Raw genomic sequence first — 17,715 nt, forward strand, 5'->3', positions numbered from 1 at the left:
ACGGGTTTTTGATGTATTCATTGCTTCTAAATGGTATTCCTCCTCCTCCGCCTCTTCTGAAAAACCTGGATTAGCACCCCCCCCCCTTCCACCCCTGCACTCGCTGTTCGTAAAAGGACGCGAAAATTGCGGATGATAAAATCCTTGTCGTTCAAGTATTTCGGAAACAATGGAATACAATTTAGAATTTCCCGCCAAACGCATCACGGCATAATCTTTACCGAGTCCATATTATTTCGATTAAAGAAGGGATAATAATATTAATAAACCATATTTTACCGATGAGATAGTATTAACAATCCAATGTATGACGGTGTTTACTCCGAACTACTTTTTTTTCCGAATAGTTTTTTGAAATTTCAACGGGAGCCTGCGTATGTACATTTTTCCATCTAATAACATTAGCAAGACAGCTAGATCAATCATTCTCTTTGTTTTATGCAATCTCCTTAATTAATGTTAAATAATTCTAATTATTAAAAAGCAAAGTACTAGTAAAAAACATCAGTTTCGAAGTTGTAAATTTTTTAGACATTTTCTCAGACTAACAAAAATAACTCCCAACCGCGTTAAAACTAGGCCTAATTTACGAAATAAAATATAAATATAAACCAAAGAATAGTTGCCAGTCCCACAAACTTAGTCAGATAGTCTTTGTGAAATGTTTGACCGGTTTTACTCGGATTTACTAGTGCTCGGAATTGTTTAATCATTATACACAAATTTTCCGATTTATTTAAAAAAACGTCGGTAAAAAGAATATCATTTTATCTTATTTAATTAGGTTTTTTTACGCAACCAAGCATTTATTTGAATAAAAGTGGTAGTTATTTAAATAATTGCTTGTTTTATTTAAATAATAGGCTTATTCAGTGATTATTTAAACATTTTACAAGTTTTATTCAACTATTGGTTATTTAAATAAATATTATTTAAATATCGCCTAGCTTATTTTATTCATGGATAAAAATTAATCGAATGCCGAGCACTAGGATTTACAATTTCAACTACGAATCTCATTAAACGATTTTATAGACTGACCTATGAAGACGTGTTGAATTGGCTTTTCTCCCCACTGACACCTAGAAGGGCTAGGAGGCCATACAACTGGTATTAGCTCACCTTTCAATCTCCCTTCCTGAAGGGAATCTTCATCGCTTTTGGAGAATATATCACAACTAATTTTTTATAATCCGCGAAGTGTTGGAAAATGCGCTACCTAGCAACTTTCGGTAAGCCATTATGTAGATGAGAGTAAGTACTAGAACAGTCCATTGTGGCAGTTCACTTTTAGGAATGTGAACTTGAAACATATACTCTTTAATATACAACTGCGTTTTTACAACGCAAATTTTTATTGAAAGTTTTCATCAAACTCATTTTTTGCTCGGGCGTTCGTCGAAATTGTCAACATTTCAGACAGAGATAACAACAGTAGACCGGTTTCAGCCGTTGGGGCTCATCAGGACTAAGTACCGAGCAAAACGTTTTTCTATCAAAATCAAAACCACTTTGAAATAGTGTTGAAGAATTTCACCAAAAAATGCATTGAACCCCCCACAAGGGGAGCAAACCGGTTGTATATTAATTTTCCAGAATTCCCACACAGCACTGACGAAGCGCAGAAATTTTGATTTTCGCTTATATTATTTTTCTCCGATTTGACAAATCCCATTTGTAAGACAATCTGGTTTATCCAGATGACGATGTTGATTTAGGGATTAAGTATGAGTGAGGTACTTTCGGCTTTCCGTTGCTACGCAACTCGTTTTGAAATTTTTAATAATTAGGCTTAGTTTCTCTATTCGGTGTAATAGTCGCGAGCCAGATTTCCCGCACGGTACCAAATAGGACGAAACCGGTCTACCGTTGGAATTTCTGGCTATTTAATTTAATTTAATTTAATTTTTCACTCGAAGATCTATTTGGTCCGAGTTTCGCGTCTTTTTGTTCGCTCGAAGACCTATCGGTACGAGCTATTAGTAAGTTTTTAAATTTCTTCAAATTTGTTTAGGGTTTAGCTTTATTATCCCTTTTCATAATGGTCTAATCTTCTTATTCGCTAATTATATAATCCTTTACAATGCAGTCCATAGGTGGTTCCTTTTAACTTTACACTTTTTTATTGTCTTCATACGTCATCATACAATGAATTCGTGACAGTTTCGAACGGCCGTAAGTGGTTAGTGAAACAAAAGCGTCGCCTTAAAAACAGTAGCGTTGTTAGAAATTCGGTAGGGAGATTCTGACTACCATATCTATGCTCGTCAGCCGAACGTCAAAACGGTATTATTACCTGGGATTGAGCCAAGTGAGAAGGACTGCTGATAGATTTTGCTTCAGTGGAGTTCGGGGAATGGCAGCTTCCTGTAAACGTGGATGAACGTTGATCATCTGTGCCTGGAGATTTATCAATTTTAAGTAGGTTTAGTGACTTATATAGTAAGCTCGGCTTAACTCAAAGTCGGGAGCGCTAAATCCGCTCTCAGTGGAGTCAAATCCCCGAGAAATGCGTTTTCAAAATGGTCTTCGGGGATAAATGCGGAATGATAATACCCGCGTAATTCTTCAATACAGTTAAACAACCTTTTTACCCCAAGAAATCAAGGCTCTGCTAAGATGGACGTAATCAACTTTAGGCGGTTTAAACAAAAAGTATCAAGATTAAATGTTAAGAGGAACTTCTCGGGTTGTCATGGGAACATCCGACAAAGAAAATCAAATGAACCGGATTTTAGCAAATCAATACTGGCTCGCCTTCGGAGACGAGGGACCAGCAAATGGGATTAGAGGGATATCGTTGGTTTAATATTATGGAAGTTGATACGAAACGATCGTGTTGATGTGTTCCTTCACTCTAACTGCGGACACTTGGTTTCTTATTAGTTTTTTTTCTTCTAATAGTAAACTAAAAATATTTAAAATATGCAAATTCTAAGAAGCGAATATTGTTAGATAAATTATGAACTGAATCGGAAAAACGCTATATTAACTGGCCTTTTACTTTCGGCGACTTACGCTTTGCAAAATGCTTTTTGAAGGGATAATAATATAATGAATGTCGAAGATAAATTTCTTTACAGAATAAATTTTACCTGGATTAACTCGCCTCGTAACCTAACGAAGGTTATTTGGCAGAATGTCCCGAAGTTAATTACCGAGCATTCACTCCTCTTAATGCAACTTTACGAACACCAGTTTCGAATTTCTAGTAAACATTACCTTGTTTAAATCTTACTTTAATTTAATACGCAAAGATTACGTTCTTAAAATTAATTAATCAGTAAAGCAAATCTACAGAAATATTTTCACTTCTTCAAATTACCTTTTCCTTTTAGCGTCAGTTGCGTAAATATCATTTGCCTTCGCTTCGTACTTCCACCACAAAAATTATCTCTCATTATAATTGTAATAATGTAATATATATAATATATATATACTGGGGCTGCAGATTAGGATTGGCGCAGTGTTTCCATTCACTCTTAATTACCTTTAAATGAAGAGTCTCAATTTGGTTATCTATAAATCGCGCTGGGGCTCTCTCCATTCGGACCCAACCATATAGATTAGCCTCGTATACTTTTCATTCATAGGCAATTAAGGCGAGGGCCCTTTCCATAGGAATTTCATTTGGATCGCAGACACGGTCGGGGGGGAAATTCCATTTATAGAGGCAGATTAGACGAAGGGCTACGATACTGGTCGTAGCTGGTGGAGTCGTAATAAAGCGTCGACTCTTCCGGTAAATCCGCATTGTCTTCGATGACGGATGCGGAATAGAAGGCTGCTTTTCTTCAGATTCTATTGTACAGAATTTGTTTGCTCGCCCGGAGTTTTGTCCCAGATATCGCCGGACAATTTAATGGTGGAAAATGGGCGATTTTGAAGTTCATTAAATTCCGAATCGATTTGAATATTTTTAATTTAAGACTATAGACTTTGAATAGACGCTTGGAGCGTGGTACAGATATTTGGTGATATTGGTGACGTGGAACAAGTCGCTTTGGTTTTCGCTCACCTCATTATTAGAATCTTTGGAAATTAATCATTAGGTGGATACTCTTCGCTTGATCCCGGATTTCAGAGTAGGGCTAAGAAGAGTAACCGAATGACGTCATTTACTCCAATTCTGTGGTGGAGTCGGGGAAAAAACCTTTTCTCAAAATGGCTGCCTGTGGTCATTTTTCGAGATTTATTCTGGATAAGTGGATAATTTTTTTCAGTTAATCTCTCACGACTCCCACTTAGGAGGAGTAGAAAGTGTAGCTCAATACTCTGACCTTGACGAATAGTTCACGGTGTAATTATCTTCAGAACAAGCGTAAAAGTAGTACACCTTTCGTTCCAGAACAAGCGTAAAAGTATCCATTAACTAAAAAATCGGACAATAATACCAAGTTAAGCGAGTGAATTCCTAACGTCATAATTCGGTTTTATAAATGTAGATGGCACTTTATTTTCTACAACAACCTCTTGTACTTTTGTAAGAATTCAGTCTCGCAGTACATAATATTTTACCGAAGGAGCAGTCGAATATGAGAGGTTAAACACCCGACGTTATTAAATGGAAAGAAATGTTTCTAAATTTGAGAAAGTTTCTTAAAAACTCTTCCAATCATTTTTTTTATTCTTCTCTCTGAATGTTTTACAACCAATTCTCACCTGAGCACGTAATTCCAATTTATCAGATGTCAGATTATACACAATTGCGATGAGATTTTATCAGATGAGTTAGTACGGGTGAATAGCAAACCGGAAAGTAATCTGAATTCATTGTAAACCGAGCAGATTTCAGATGCCTCACATTTATCAATTTGACATACTTACTTACCTATAACATTCCTGTAAGCAATTTTATTACAATTTATTTTGCTTTGCTTTTTACAAGATTAACTTATCGGATTCAATTTGAGATCAGATTACTCGATCAGCGGAATTTAAAAGGTTAACCTGTTCTGTCTAACTTAATATCGTCGATGTGAATATTCTGGTCAGTTGAATTTTTCAAGGGCTTTATTACAAATTTTTCAAGCTGATAACTTAAAAAAATTTCAGGCTGATAACTTTAAAAACAATTCAAGCTGATAACTTAAAAATTTCAGGCTGATAACTTTAAAAAAATTTGAAACTGACAACTTTAAATAAATTTCAAGCTGATAAAGTTCTTTGAACGCAAGGCGCGTTACATGGAAATGTGAACTGATATATCTGTATGTAGTTTGATACTACATGGAAACATTACAGCTCGAATAAAATTTAACACAAAGTGGGTATCCCAATTTATTCGACTTTGTACAATTCAGGTTTGTTTTTCCAAGAACGTACCTCATTTTGCGAAAAAGTTTTTCATCACTATGACGCGTGAAAAGGACTTTTGTCGCTATGCTTTTAATAAAGTGACGGGTGCCTACTTGGGTCTGGACGAGTTTTGCGAATAAAACTAGCTTTTCAAATTTGCTTCAAATACCAAAAAGGCGAAGACTCCTTAGAAAAAAAGCCATTTGAAGGTTTTTCGATGCTGAAAAATATTTACACGCCATTTTAAAGTACTTTGTCTGAAAATGATTTACTTTACCAAGAATTCGGGTGAACGGATAATATGTGGTCAACACGTTGTTTGTCTCGTATTTCCCGGAAGAAAAACCACATCCTTCCACGTAGTTTCTTTGTGTAATCTTTTCACCTTGGTTCTCTTTTTATAATAACCCGAGCCACCACCTTAGGCCAAAGCCATCGATTTACTTTTAATGCCTTTAAGAAAGGTGGCTGGATTACAATGCTTTGGAGGGTGGTGGCCAGCCCTTCATGCCACGTGAGCCAACAGCTCTCTACACTAACTATTACCTGTAACTTCTACACGTATTTAGGGAAAGGGGAAACCAATGAAATTGGTCGATTATCATCATTAGCTCTGTTGAATATTGAAGCGGAAGACGCCCAATTAATGGAGGTATTCATTCTCATTGATGAATCCGCAGCGCTTAAAGCGATAAAAAAACACAGCTTTAGGCTCTAATTAGAGAATATTTTTCTTAATCATCTACAAAATACAGCTATTAACTATAGAGTGTTATATATGTTTATTATATATTATTATATAGTAATATTTGTAAAGTATTCTTTCTAGAGTTGTTTTGAAAAGCAAAAAATCTGAAAAGTTTAATTTAAAAATGCGAATTCTATTTACTGCGAGGGGAGATAATCTTGAAGACATTCCTAGGGACGTAGCTAAGGGGGGTTTGGGGGGAAGCTATTCCCACCAACTATTAGGATAGTTGGAAAATACTCAGTTGATTCAGCGAACCCCTTCGCAAGCCCCCTCATTGATGTTTCATCAATCCCCCCCTCTTGAGTTGGCAAACGTTCATTTCCTTCCCTTCAATGGGAGACCATTCGCTACGCTCCTGCCTAGGAGCCCTTTACCCTTTCTTGGCGCGGGGTGGGGGGGGGGGGGGGGAGATATGTCGCTACGCCACTTCAATAAGGGGAAGACACTTCGCTCAGAATTTATTTCGTCGTATCCCTTGAGTTGGGAATAAATAGAGGTACAACTAAATCTGGCTGGCGCGGGACCAATTTCGTTCAATATGGAGACTTTTTCAACCGTGGCGGCATCTGTCTCTAGTGGTGCCAACTATATTTCAATTGAATTTTTGCGCAAATCATATAACTTCACAAAATATAGATGGCGCTACCGCCTAATTATAAAGATGAACAGGTCCCGCGTAACCATGGCAACCGAAATCGTAATTGTAATTCTAGCAGTATTATTCCCAATGGTCGTATCCGAGGTAGTTAGAGACACGGCTCGCGGCTCGCCAAAGTTAAAACCCGACCAGGCCCGGCCCGAGAAAATTGAAACCGGACCCGACGCTTGTATTAAATGCTAGAGTAGGCTCCCAGATTAAAATTTTGTCAGTAGATGGTTCTTGGAGCTCTTAGAGAAACAGTTAAAAAATAGTAAACGTGCCAAGAGTATTATTAACACGTGATAATGATCCGCTTTCTATAGATTTAATTAACAATTAACAATTAATAATTAATAATAAATAATTTTAATTAATAATTAATAATAAATAATTTTAATAATTAATAATTAATAATTTTAATTAATAATTAATAATTTTAATTAATAATTTTAATTAATAATTAATAATAAATAATTTTAATAATTAATAATAAATAATTTTAATAATTAATAATTAATAGTTTTAATTAATAATAAATAATTTTAATTAATAATTAACAATTAATAATAATTAATTAATTAATAATTAACAATTAATAATAAATAATTTTAATTAATAATTAACAATTAATAAAAAATAATTTTAATTAATAATTAACAATTAATAATAAATAATTTTAATTAATAATAAATTATTTTAATTGATAATTAACAATTAATAATAAATTATTTTAATTGATAATTAACAATTAATAATAAATTATTTTAATTAATAATTAACAATTAATAATAAATTATTTTAATTAATAATTAACAATTAATAATAAATTATTTTAATTAATAATTAACAATTAATAATAAATTATTTTAATTAATAATTAACAATTAATAATAAATTATTTTAGTTATTAATTAACCATTAATAATTAATAATTTTAATTAATAATAAATAATTTTAACTAATAATTAACAATTAATAATTAACAATTAATAATTAATAATTTTAATTAATAATATTAGTAATTAGTAATTAATAATAATTACGTAGAGATTTCAAAACCATTCTCGCTGCCAGCGTAGGAAATAAAGCGTTGGGGCACTGTACGAATGTTCGTCTGCTTTTGAGTAAGTCAGTAACTGAGTATCGCTATTTTTAACTTTCTATACAAGAGCTGCGATGATAGTACCAGAATAAAAACATTTTGAAAATGTTTTTCCACATATCAAACCTACAAAATGTAAAATGTGGCATGCAAAATAGTATGGTATTTTGCATTTTGTATTTTCAAAATGCTATTGGACAACCCTGGTACTGTGATTAGTGATTCTGTGTGGTTTTTTTTGCCTAATCCGAAAATGACATCGAGCTATTTTGCGCGCTACCTTAGAGCAAGAGTCAAGTAAGTCTGAAAACCCCTATTTGAGAAAAACGAGTTTTAAGTTCGAAATCTAGCATAATAACAATTATACGCGCAATTATAATCTAATAATGAAAATCGATTAAAATAGAGTGAAAATATATATTGAAAATTTTGTACTGAGTCACCATAATTTAAAAACACTCAAGGATTCTTATTTTGAATTTCTTTTAATAGTCACGTATCTCGACTTACTTGACTTTTGCTCTCAGGTAGCGCGCGGTATCTGTATATTTCGCGAAATTTGTGAAGGTTACCTCTATTTCGGGGAATTTCGTGTAAAAACAAGTCCTTAATCAAAACGAATTGAAACCAAATCCAACGTCCAAGATCCCTATTTTCGGTTCAGGTGTTGGTTGTTCTTTCCCGATTTGATCCTATTTCCCGCAATGGCGCCGATCTAGGAGAACAAACTTCTTCGTGTCTTCCCAGATAGCAACTGTATTCTTTAAATAATTTAACAACTCTATAGTTCATCAGTTATGCCGTAATCAAGTTTTGGCGCCCTCTGTTGGGGCGATGGAGAAGCGCAATTTTTTTAAAGATTTCTTTCTTCTCGTGGCGGTAGCGTTCAAAGGAGCAACGGAGAAAGGATAATGCGCCATTCGCTCCTTTTTTAAAGTTCTTCTTTGAAAGATGAGACTGTTGCCTTTTATCCCGAAAAACCCGTCAACTTAAGATGATTTATATCGTAGATATTTCTCGTTGTAGCGAGCTTTTAAGAGAACACTGCCTGCTTGCGAAGTCGCTGAACTTTTACCCGAAAACCGTATTGTTTTCGTACTTTTCCCTCTCTCTCTAGAGAGTTACAAATTCTTGCCATTCATATTTTACCTTTTTCGAGCCTTTAGACCAACCCCTCGAGATGGACACTATGTCTGTCCCACTTTTCAAAAGAATTGCCAAAGCCACTCACTCGCTGTTTATTTTATAGTTGTTTTTTATCCGCGTATAAGAAGATTCGACGATGCTGGCGTCCCCTGTTGGCAATCTTTCGGCCTCAATCATTATATCTTCATTGAAACTTGGCAATACCGAAAAGTCTGCCACTGTATAGGGCTCATCAACGACCAAATTTACCCTTATCGGATTTTGTTACGTACGGTGGGGTGACAGAGTGGTTAGCACTTTCGCCTCGCAGCGAGATGAGTCGGGTTCAATCCTAGCTTATGGCACTGGGTGAACACTCGGAACAACTCTTTCCGCGTTGAGTATGCGAGTCCTGGTTTTCCTCCACGTTCTTCCTTTACCCTTTTCCATAAAAACCTGTTGAGATTTAAGGTACTAGTGATAAGGGTTGGACGACATTTGACTACTAAAATAAATGCTCTATAACTACTAAAATTAATCGAAATCTGGGAGCTCACTAGTCAATTTGACTAGTGAAAAATTTATCTAAATATTCATAATTAATGACGAATATGGCGTATCATTCATCTATCCCATTTTAATTAAAAAAAATCTCCCAAGTTCTGATAGACTGATTCAGAATCTCTATCTCAAATTAGTCCATCATTTGATAATATTATCAATGAGCATATTTTAAACGGGGTAAGTCCGATGGGCCGAAGACCAACTGATCGAAGGGGTCCAACGGATCGAAAACTCACGGTCCGAAAAAAAAGGACCAACCGACCGAAATTTAACATACGTTTTTTATAGCAACAAAAGGGAAAAGGTTTCAACGGACCGAAAAGTTGTATATCGTTAAATAAAAATTAAAATAACTTTTTTACTGTTCAAGTTTACTGTTTTGTTTTTTACTTCTGCCCCGAGATATAGCAGGGTACGCGAAAAACGTTTTAGATTAGATTAAGTTAGGTTAGGTTAGGTAAGCGCGCAAAGGTTAGGTTATATACGCGCGCCGAAGGCGCGTAGGCACCGTTGGATACGTCCGTGACTTATATATATCTATAAAAAAAAACCTTAATTCAATGTACTAAAAAAATATAAAGGTGCAAAATTGGGCTGTAAACTGCACAATTGGGGTATTTTCGATCGATTGGAACTCAATGTTAAATCGTTTTCCAACGAATTGGATTTCGGTCGAATGGGCCCAAAGCAAAATTATTGCATTAAATTACAATTCTTAATTACTATTCGAAAGGAAAGGCCTTAGAGTGAAAAACAAAAACGCGCGCGCGTTCAATTTCTTGTGGGGTGTATATTTTTTGCCCTTTCAAGGTGGTCTGCTTTGCGTGTTCTTGTTTTGATATTTATTTTTAACAGATAATGCCAACATAATCCACCTGGTTTCAATTATAGTAACGTTTTTTTCAGCTTTTTAAAAATATATATTTCGGTCCGTTGAAACCTTCTGAAATTAACTCATAAAAAAGGAATTTCTTAATTTTCGGTCGGTTAGTGCTTTCCTTCGATTGGATGGACTTCGGTCCGTTGGACCCCCATTCGATCGGTTGGTCTTCGGGCCATCGGACCCAGACCTTTTCAACTAGTCAATGACTCGTCGTTAAAAAATGATGATCGGCCAAAGTCATGTAACTGAAGTGATAATATACTCTTATTTTAAATCTGACGGGTAAAGCAAAATGTTGGCTGTCCTTCTTGTTTTTATACCCCATTTTTACCCCCACTAGTCAGTGAATACTAAAATAAATTAGTCTGGCTGACTACTAAAAAATCCTTATGTACAACCCTGCTAGTGAGTGTAGGGAGCTGTTGGCAAGCGTGGCATGAAGGGCTTGCCACATTGCAACCACAGCTATTGGCATTAAAAATGGCTTGCTACCTTGGTGCCTAGGGTATTAGCTTAGCTTAAGTAACGTAATTAACCTTAAGTGTAATATCAACTCTTGTTTTTATTGTTATAGATCGATTCACAAATTGCTTAGAAGGAAACCAACGTTTGATTCTAATGCTTTTATTTAGTCTAACACTATTGTAAGAGATTTTTGTGTAAATAATAAAAATCAAAAGTTAAACCCAGAAAAATTAAGCGTAAGAAAGAAACACGAAAAACAAATAATATTTTTCGTATTTTTTTGGTTAAGGGGGAAGACTACAGTGGTCATTGTCTACTTTCGCGCTATTTCAAGCTGAACTCTTTTAATTTTGTATTGTAACTTAAAAAATTAATATTTCAGTGTAAAACAGCCTCTGGTTTAGTGCCTAAAATAATTTTGACAATTTTAAATTTAAAAGTAATTAAGTTATTACGTTTTAATTCGGACCCCCGGAGCTAAACAAGTTGGGCAAGCGCCCAAACTACCCTTTAGTTAGGACCTTATATCTCGTTAACTATTAATATTAGAATGATCAAAATTATTTTAAGCACTAGAGGAAGGTTCAGCCTAATAAAAAAATATAATTCAATTATGTAATTGTTAAATCAGAAACGTTCAGCTTGAACGAAAAAGAGGCTTTTACTGTATTCTTCCCCCTTAATGTAAAAATTTTCGTTTGAGACGGCGGGCGCCATCTGGTAACACTTAGAGTGTTTAAAAATCGACCTCTAATGGCGTACACCTCTGAAACGATCTTCTCCCATGTCAAATGGGCATTGGTCTATTATATCCGGGTCATTTTTTTAATACTACCCGTTTCCACCATTGACAAATAATTCTAATTATTATTAACTCAATAATTGATAAGTTTAGAATTTCTTTTTTCCGAAAAATACTTCCAAGTTAGATACAACACGTGTTATTATAGTTAACGATGTCAGAAGTTCCGACTCTGTAGTGTTCATTCAATAAATATCAGCGTTACAGTAAAAATCTGGCGTTTGAATTTGTCATACTTTGCTACAACTACTCTAACAGTGGCGCCACTAAAGGCTGGCTAAGATAGGCTGTATCTTAAGTTCATATTTAAACGACCCTCAAAATACCCTTTTAATGGGCCACAAAATACCCGGATAATAGAGTCAATATATCCTAAAAATAGCCTTAAATTATCCTGAAAACAAATTCGAAATATCCTGAAAATAAATTCGAAATATCCTGAAAACAAATTCAAAATATTCTAAAAATAACTGAAAAATATCCCCAAAATGACCTCAAAGTAACTCTAAAATAGTCTCAAAATATTTAAAAAGAAATCCTCAAAATATCCCAAAATTAATTTCAAACTACCCAAAAAATATCCTAAAAATAATTTCAAAATATCCTAAAAATAATTTCAAAATATCCTAAAAATAATTTCAAAATATCCTAAAAATAATTTCAAAATATCCTAAAAATAATTTCAAAATATCCTAAAAATTATTTCAAAATATCCTAAAAATTATTTCAAAATATCCTAAAAATAATTTCAAAATATCCTAAAAATTATTTCAAAATATCCTAAAAATTATTTCAAAATATCCTAAAAATTATTTCAAAATATCCTAAAAATTATTTCAAAATATCCTAAAAATTATTTCAAAATATCCTAAAAATAATTTCAAAATATCCTAAAAGTTATTTCAAAAAATCCTAAAAATTATTTCAAAATATCCTAAAAATAATTTCAAAATATCCTAAAAACAATTTCAAAATATCCTAAAAATTATTTCAAAATATCCTAAAAATAATTTCAAAATATCCTAAAAATAATTTCAAAATATCCCAAAAATAATTTAAAAATATCCCAAAAATATTTTCAAAATATCCTAAAAATAATTTCAAAATATCCTAAAAATATTTTCAAAATATCCTAAAAATAATTTCAAAATATCCTAAAAGTTATTTCAAAAAATCCTAAAAATTATTTCAAAATATCCTAAAAGTTATTTCAAAAAATCCTAAAAATTATTTCAAAATATCCTAAAAATAATTTCAAAATATCCTAAAAACAATTTCAAAATATCCTAAAAATTATTTCAAAATATCCTAAAAATAATTTCAAAATATCCTAAAAATAATTTCAAAATATCCCAAAAATAATTTAAAAATATCCCAAAAATATTTTCAAAATATCCTAAAAATAATTTCAAAATATCCTAAAAATAATTTCAAAATATCCTAAAAACAATTTCAAAATATCCTAAAAATTATTTCAAAATATCCTAAAAATAATTTCAAAATATCCTAAAAATAATTTCAAAATATCCCAAAAATAATTTCAAAATATCCCAAAAATATTTTCAAAATATCCTAAAAATAATTTCAAAATATCCTAAAAATAATTTAAAAATATCCTAAAAATAATTTCAAAATCCTAAAAATTAATTCAAAATATCCTAAAAATTATTTCAAAAAATCCTAAAAATTATTTCCAAATATCCTAAAAATTATTTCAAAATATCCTAAAAATAATTTCAAAATATCCTAAAAACAATTTCAAAATATCCTAAAAATTATTTCAAAATATCCTAAAAATAATTTCAAAATATCCTAAAAATTATTTCAAAATATCCTAAAAATAATTTCAAAATATCCTAAAAATAATTTCAAAATATCCTAAAAATAATTTAAAAATATCCTAAAAATAATTTAAAAATATCCTAAAAATAATTTAAAAATATCCTAAAAATAATTTCAAAATACCCAAAAACTAATTTCAAAATACCAAAAAAAAATTATTTATAAAAAACCAAAAAATAAAAAAATTCTGTAAATTATTTAAAAAAATACCAAAAAATAATTTCAAAATACCCAAAAAAAGTTTAAAATATCCTTAAAAGGTTCGAATTATATCCTGAAAATGACCTGAGGTCACCTGGAAAATAGCCTCGAAAAATTAAAAAAATGCTTCAACATACCCGCTAAATAGCATCATCGCTGAATTAATGGCTTCAAAAGTCGCTTGATGACTTAGGCCTAAGGTGGTGCCTTGGGTATTAGCCCAGCTGATTATTATTATCCTAAATATGGCCTCTGAACATCCAATAATTTCCTGGCATACTTGCAAAAACGTTCTATCGAAGCTTATACTTTTTTTATGTTGAAAATCCACTTTTTACTCTCATTTTCTGTCAAGATGAGCCCAGCACGAGATAGAACGCTTCGACTTGTTTCGTTCGAGTCTCTGACGTGGTTTGCTCTATTCAAGTACGCTATAATGTCATACGCAAAGTCGGCCGACTCTTTAAATTACGGTTTACATTCAAGATTGTCCGCGCGAAAATGTAGGGGGGGGAGGGGTTGAAAATGGCCCCTTCGTTGTACCCTTCTCCTTCTTACTTCTTATACAAAATCGCGCGATGAAAGTAAGGTTCCAAGAAGAGCTCTGGATTTCTTCCCAGTCGCCATAGCTTCCCAAACTGCCGGCGTATTTTCTACTTTCCGCTCGTCGACGAAAGTCTGATCTAGGAATCTGTCTCTACGCGTCGGAAATTGAATTTGAATTCGAAATTGCTGGCATAGGAACAAATAAGTACGAGGACCTTTCCCCGCGAGCGATTTTATGATTTCAAGCCTTTCTCCGCGCCCTGACTTGATGAAACCCAGTTTTCCTGTTTGGACTTTAGTTTATATATATACAGGGTGTTAACTAAAAACGATACAGGGCCAATAACTCAAAATTTGTTTCACCTAGGAATTTGAAATTTTAACACGCAGGGGGTCACTTGACAACGAAAATTTTCATGACCTTGAAAATTCTAAAGACCCCTACTAGATGAGTTTGTCTAGCAAATTTTGATACTTTAGCATGTGCACTTTTCGAGTTATCAGCCTTTCAACCTGGTCTCTGGAACATTATTTTCATCTCGACCTACCGGTTTTTGTCTAAATTACGTCGACTTGTTATTGGTCAAATTAGTTGGGTCCAAAGCTATTTAGTCCTAAAGTGTGACGGGGATCACGTTTCTAATTGAAACCAACTTTGTATCTCTAATGGTTCTCGAGATACATTTTTAATGACCTTGAAAACACGGTTCAAGGTCATGGAAATTTCCGGGGTCAAGTGACTCCCTTGTTCTATGTGTACTGAAAATTTCAAATTCCTAGCTAAAACACATTTTGACTTATTGGCCTTGTATAGCTTTTTTTTTTGGCTAACACCCTGTATCACCGATATTTCTCGGAGGTCTACCCGATTTGTTTGACGTTAATAGAAAATGTCAGAGACATTGAATATCTAGACCTTATTAAAATATTTTACAATATTATTTTTAGCGAAAAATAAGGTGATTTCCAACCGGCGCGCGTTAATGTTTATAACCCCTTTTTTCATTACTTTCCGAGTCTTCGCTGAAGGCGAATTAAAATTTTAAAACACATTTTATTTTGGGTGGATATTAGTGACTCGGCACGAAGTAAGATAATATCTAGCGTAAATTAAAATTTTTCTTCACTTAAAATTTCATTAAATTTTAACGTATCTGCATTAATATTTTATAATCCGGAAACGAATGCCCTGGGTATTAGCCTAGCTGATTATTAAATGTTAAGCATTTTTTTGGCTTTAATAAACGTATTTCTTAAGCCTAACGAAGTTAAATCTGGTTATTATCTTCTCTCTGTAGGCGGAAAGTTAATTGAGAAAAACCAGATAACGAAAAATTATCGCTATCGCGAATCGACTTTTAGACGTCAGAGATGTGCCGATTTACGTAAATATTTTTCAAGTATTTGGAATTTAAATATTTATTTCCGTATTTCTGAGAAAATTGGCTTTTCCTAAAGAAACTACAACGTTAATTGCGAAAATCTGTAAAGAAATAAAACCAGGTTACTAATAGAGAATATATAGCGTTAGCTATTTTGTCTATCTCCGAACAAATATAAATCTAAATGTATACAGGGTGGTCCAGCCTTGAAACTTCTCCTAGTTCACCAGAGTGCTGCGGATGGAACACTTCTACAGGCGCTGGTAGGCCAAAAATAGACCAATGGGAGAATTGGATGCCTCAGCCGTTTCCAGCCTCAGTACTTTTCCTAGTCTAAAAATAGACCAATGGAAGAATTAGAAGCGCATCTTACAAAGATTGGATAAAGATGCGCTTCTAATCTATTTTTGGAATACCAGCGCCTGTAGAAGTGTTCGACCCGCAGCACTCTGGTGTACTAGGAGAAGTACCAAGGCTGGACCACGGCTGAAGCTTCCACCCTGTATAAGTTCCTCGGAACCATGGCTCTATCGTGAGCGATCCACATCGTTCAATTTGGACAAACAAAATTGTAGACTGCGCTATTCGGGTTTTTTAACTGATACATTTGTCAAAGACGAAATTATAGTTCCCTCTCTTTCAAAATGACGATTTATTTATTTTCTTAAAAAAGTCAATAAAAATTCTAATTCAACGAAATAGCCTAATTTAAAAAGCTTTTGGTTGAAAATTTAAGAACTCAACCCTAAATGAAGAGGGATCGTTGTGTGTGTGTGTGTGTGTTTTTTTTTTTTTTTTTTTTTTTTGCCGCGATGACACGAGCAAAGATAATTTAAACTCGTACCCTAGATTCGAAATCACTCTCTCGCGCGTTGCCGATAGCGTTTACCCACTTCCCGCCGGAACTCAGAAAAAATTCGCTCGATGGTTTGCGCCTTACCGCAACCGATGGAGCCCGATTTTTCTGAGGTCACGTGCCGGAAAAGGGTAAACGCTTCGTAACAAAACCGTCAATGGGAAAGCTCTCTAGGGTACGAGCTTAAATTATCTTTGGCACGAGGAACCTCAATCATCCTCGAGAAAAATAAAAAGAAGTATTCTAAAAGTCGGTTTACTTTTCGGCAATCGGACCATGTTATTATTGAAATAGCGCCTTTCCTGAAACTATAAGACTATTTAAACGAAGATAAACTTCCGTATAGGTTCCAATCAGTTCGATCGGGCGCGGTCTTTCGCTTCGCCGAAGGCTCTTTTTTTAGCTTTTGATGAACCGATGTGAAATATTTCTTAATCCTCCGGAGAACTAAAACCGGTCAAACGCGTTCCGAATGGCTATATCAGCCGCGCCAAAACTTCTTTGGAGTGGAAGACTGGGCCGTTGCTATTACGCTTCGCCAGCTCTCCACTCCGCCTGTTTCCAGGTGTAGCTGCTTTTACAGGGCCCATTATTCCAGGAGCCTTTCCGCGACCTTTACTTATACTTTAGCTGACAGAGCTCCCCAATTCGATCGAAGGTAATTATAGATTTGGCTTCAAGGTTTGAAAGGGGAAAATACGATCTTCGGGGGGGGGGGGGGTAATGATACTCGGAAACTTATACGCGTATTTAATAAGCTTCTGCCTAGGAGCAACAAACACAGCACCCCACACAAGGAGAACGCAGACCGCCAAGAACGTGGATTTTCTAGCGTACAGTTTTCATTGGTTAGACGCTTTAGCGCCTGCTGCCGTCGGAAGGGGAAAATTCGGAAATTGTCTTCCCCCCGCCCGTAAAACGTTCAGCGTAAAGGCTCGTCCAATGCATGTTGTACACAATACTGCGTTAGCGTGTTTAAAGGCCGACTACATAAATCTTCGGTTTACTCTGTCTTTCACTGGAAGTAGGCGTACTGCAATACACGTGTGCCATGCAGTCAGCCTACTTCCAGTGAAAGACAGAGTAAACCGAAGATTTATGTCGTCGGCCTTTAAAGGCTAGTTGCGTTTGTTGCTCCTAGCTTCTACGTATTTCCCGAATCAAGTTTATTTAAGGGAGGGAACGGTACCACGTCATACCTCCTTTTGAATTCTATACAGTCGCAACGCGTCGATAAATAATTTTCATTCATTTAATA

The sequence above is a fragment of the Leiobunum rupestre genome, chromosome 4 (assembly GCF_980474605.1).
Source record: "Leiobunum rupestre chromosome 4, qqLeiRupe1.1.hap1, whole genome shotgun sequence".
Classification (NCBI taxonomy): domain Eukaryota; kingdom Metazoa; phylum Arthropoda; class Arachnida; order Opiliones; family Sclerosomatidae; genus Leiobunum; species Leiobunum rupestre.